Raw genomic sequence first — 5,174 nt, forward strand, 5'->3', positions numbered from 1 at the left:
TGGGGAAAGAAGCTATTTAATTTTAAGCATCAAAAATAGTCAAACAACATAGAACCAAACGTTCTTCTTTTTGTGTTAGACTGCTTAGATCGGCCCGTGTATTGTACTGGACCTTACCATTGTATTGACAAACAGTTCACCAATATATCTGAGAGACGAATGGCTAGAACATTCTAACAGTCAGTCGCACGTGTACCTCTTGATTGATAATGGATCAGAAAGTTGTTAATACCAATGGGTTAATGTTTTTCTATAAGTACACTCATATATTATCAAACTATGTGAACAACATCATAAATGGTGTAAACTATGATCTATACATTTTATGTGGTTAGACAAAACCTGTTAGCCTATTTTTACAGTTGAAAAACTAACATTAGACTTTTTCCGTATTGCACAATGGTTTACATTATCGAAATATTTATGTATTCATTTAATTATTTTAAACTTAAGTCTTAACAATATAAAATTCCAAACTTAACGAAAGCATTAGATTTTTCTTCAAGAGCTTAATATAACATTACGCAAAATAATATTATATTTAACGAAATACTGTTTGTTGGTTTTATATTAAGGTAGTTAGTAGCCTAATGAGTTTGATTGCCATATTTATTGGTTAAACTACAAACATTAAACTAATAATAAGAATAACTTAAATGTTCGTAGTTGCAGCATTCCAAGCGAAGGTTTTAACAATATATTATCTTTCATATAGAAGAATATATTATCTGTATAGAAGAATTTACTACATACGCTACTACAAAGATTTAAAATACTCGAAATGATTTTAAATTAACTACGATTGTTTGTGTGCTGGTTAAGTTTGATATACTGTATACTTTACCTAAAATGGAATTGGGACTTGTATATTTAAATTATTTATAAACAATGCACAAATTTAATAATCATGCATTTTATGTACATCTAAGCATTTCGTCAACAAAGTTGTAATACCTCACTAAAAGTCAAAAGCTAATCATACTCAAATAGAAAGTAGCCCTAAAGTTATATTTAAAATCCTGTTAATACCTAAAGCACTTAAATGAAATGCGCTGATAACTTTTTCAACGAATTGTTTTATTCAAACCAACCCCCGAGGGTATTTCTAACTAGTTTTCTGCTAAAGATACTTTACTGCAATGATCTAAATGAATTAAGAACTATATTAAAGTAGACAGTCCCCGCCGGCACCGGGATTAAATTTACAGTTTTTAACTTCAAGCTAAAAGATTGTTGTAGAATAATAAACTATGACTTAAGGGTGACATGTAAAACAGAAACGCCCTTTTATGTTAGTGTTTATATAATTCAAATTAAATTGCTTAATCCTTAAAGGGAGTTTAACGAGAATGCGTTCTTTAAGTTTGGGGAAAAGTACAAGTTGTCTGATGGCTGTAATTTTGTAAAATAATACTGAACAATTTATTACGTGTAATTAGGTGTTATATAAGTCGGTCTTTAATCTTATTGGTGGAGGGGGGGAGGTATTATTTTAGAATTCCATTGGAAGTACCATGTGAGCGAATATCTGTCAAAATAATTCGTTGGAACCGTCAATTAATTGTTTGGAAGTAAACATTAATTACAGAATTTCCAAGCTGTTAGACTTTAATTTCTATTGTTATAATTATTTAATTTTAACTCGCAAATCATTCACAATACTATTTGCAGACTGATATAATTATTTGTCAGTACTAATTAAAGATTTTTTTACTTTCTATAACTACCTTAAGACTTTAGAGTAACTTTCTTGATTAGATTAGTTTAGCTTTCATTGAACTAGTAAGAACAGAAGGGATTTAAAACCCGTTTTAAAGTTCAAGATGAAGAGAGTCTAGACATTGAATACAAATAGTTAACCCGTTCAATTTATAGGATACTTTGCATTCATAATCTAGTTTTTAGAGTCTCGTGGACCTTTAAGTATCAAGTAACTTTTAAGCTTGTCTTTACTGTGCAAACTTCATTACTAGTAACTATCATTTTGTTTTTCTAGTATTGCGTGCTATGATATCGAAATAGCTATGTTTCCTCTTAAACTTTTAAAAATCTTAACTTTTATAACCTGCATATTTTCAGGTCATCACTCTAAATGCTTATGACACTACAGGCACATTTTATGATGTAACATAATTTAAAACCATATTAAACAATATAATGCAGTGTATGCTGAATAAATTTCAAGGTTGTCTAAAGAAAGTTTTCTTTGATAATAACTAATTAAACCTTGCATGAAAAAAAAAAACTATAAATAATATCGTATTTGTGTTCTACTATTGTCTATACACAGAATAGACTTCCCATGAAATGTAAAAATTTGAAGCCAAAAAATTCTGTGGGTAATGGTTCTACATCCTACACAAATTTATCTTTTCATTTTGCAACAATAATTTGTGTAATAAGTAACACTACGTTTTATAAATTGAACTATAATTTAAATTTATAAATTAAAATGTACCACTTGTATACAGTTATAATGCAATCACAACTTTTGAATAAAACAAGCTTAGATTATACAAGAACATCAATAAAGCATTTCTCAAGGATTCCACAAAAGATTTATATTCTATCTAAGATAAGACGAAGAGTAGTTCACGTTAATCCTTCTTTGTTTTTGTATTCCATCCCTAAAAGCTTACTGAAATCATCTTTTTAGTCGAATCCTCGTAGTTATTTACGTCTGGAAAACTGTTTACAATAATAAGGTTTGCTGGGCCAGAGGTTTGTTCGATGTTTAGTGATGGATCTACAGACTACTGAGTCAACGATTGTTCCAAATCAAATTGGATTCAGAAATCAGGCAAATGTTTTTCCTATCCGATTTCAATTATGTTTAAAAACACATTTGGGTGGATGTTTTATCTTTTTGATTTACAAAATGGCAAAGTCATTTGGTTGCACACAGTAAGTATTTTTGTGTACAAAGTCTTCTAACAGATACCTTGATTAACTCGTGTGATGGTGAGTTTAAATTAGCGAGAAATAATCTAATTTCAAATACCAGGATTGCAGCAAACTGGGAACTAACGAATTTATCAGTTGCTTTATTGCTTATTTAAAAAAAAAAAATATTCACAATCGAAAAATAAAAACTTGACTAAAATCAGCGCCGATATATACTTTTTTTATTCATTAAGTTTGTGGTTGGCTTGATTACATTTTACGAGCAACAGTCAAAAACTTCATTAAATTTGTTTAGTTGAATGAAAATAATTTAATTATTATTAAAAAGCTAATCAAACCCAAATATTTTAATTTAAACTAGCCCTAAAGATACATGTAAAAACCCGTTGACCCCTAAAAGCACTAAAATTAGATTATACTATAACAAATGTATAAACCAATAATCGAAAAAAAAAATTATTTGGTTTGATTTGAAATAAAATTCTCTTATGGAAACACTTGTTGATATAATAGAATTATTCGAACTAACTATTGCATACGCACTGCTAAAAAACACCTTTTGAGCAAACTGTTTTTTTTTTTACTGTACTAAAAAATGAACTGTAATTAATAAAACCTTTCAATTAAATTTCATGTTAAACTCCAAATTTGTCTGAAACTTTTAAAACTAACCATGGTGAGAAATTCACGAAAAAAAATATTGGGAACTATAACTAATAGTGAAATACTGCCACTTGAAAGAAATACACAAGCAAGGAGTAATTTCAAAATTGTCTTTTGTACTCAAGGGACGTTTATAAACTAAAAGGAAAAATCATTTGTTAGCAAAGATGTGAATCGTCATCCATTAGTTTAATTGACGACCGCAAGAACTTCGAAGATGTACGAGGTCAATAACGTTAAATTTTCTTATCTTCAGCAATAAGTTAATAATTTAGTACATTGCAAGTAATTACTGTTAAGGGCTAAGCTACTAGTTGTTCGTATTACTAGAACATAAGTAATACATATACATAGTGCATATTTTGTAGTAAAGTTAATATGGTATACAGTAATTATTTTTATGATAACGTTTAAGAACAATGTGTTTAAATTGGAATTTTTCAAAGTTAAAAAGCTGCAGTTATTAATTTTGGAGACTGCTTCGAACCTAGTAGGCGGTCGCTTTCTACGCGGCCGAACTATAATACTTTTATGTTCTAATTTTTATTGCTGATTAAAAGAAGTGTTTAAACAACCTCCAACTTTAAATGCACACTAATAATAAAGTTAAATTCAATCGAGATTAGGCAATGTTCACAAATAGCTTATCCCTATGATATGGAAAATTTGCTAAAATGCAACAAACAAATTTAAAATTTGATAAATGTAGCCTAGTCAATTTCGTTCTTATTGAAACTATGTTAAGTGGTTTAGCAGAAAATTATAATTATTGATAAACCACTTTTCATTGAGCGATCCAATTACTACGACCCAATAAAAGGATTATAAAACAAATTAATAAACAATGATAAGTGGTGATTTAAACAATTACTACACAAATAATTAATTTGGTCAGGTAAACTTTTGTTTTACCCCAACATAATTAATGACAAAAAAACAGGAATTCGTAATGCAATTATTTTAATTGCATCTATAACATGACAATTATTTTTTTCTTTTGGATAGGCTTTTATTTACAAAGACATTAAAGAATTAAATTAATAAAAGGTTTCAAACGCTAAATATTTCCGATCATAAAAACTGAAAAGGTAGTAAATAAATTAATTTGAAAAGCCATTTGAAGGGCAAATTATTACATTGTCCTAAAAATTTGTTAATTATACATCGTAGTACCTCTTACTAGTTTCTCGGGTCTAAATGGAAGCAATTTTTACATAGCGCAGTTTAGGATACAAGTAGATACATAAACAATAAAATTGTATTAGTATTAGACACTATGGGATTGGTGTATTTAGTTTGTTAAGACGTTTTGGAATTGGTCTATGTAGTTTTCAAGACGTTCAAGTAAAGAAATACAATAATTATGTACGAAATTCCAAGCAAAACTTAATTTCGTTTTTATTACACCACACTATTGTATGTTTAGTGTTTGTAGTATGCATAATAATATGCAATAATCGGGAAAAGGGATGCTATTTTATTTTATGGCAAATTATTTCATTTATCGGGCGTGTACAACAAAGCTGTATTGTTTATTGTATGTTGGCACAAACATCCAATGAAATAATGTTTGGTAAATAACTGTAATACTAAACCCATTATTGTTA

The sequence above is a fragment of the Macrosteles quadrilineatus genome, unplaced genomic scaffold (genome assembly GCF_028750875.1).
Source record: "Macrosteles quadrilineatus isolate MER2022 unplaced genomic scaffold, UCM_ALF_1.0 Scaffold_10__1_contigs__length_6754688, whole genome shotgun sequence".
NCBI classification, from domain to species: domain Eukaryota; kingdom Metazoa; phylum Arthropoda; class Insecta; order Hemiptera; family Cicadellidae; genus Macrosteles; species Macrosteles quadrilineatus.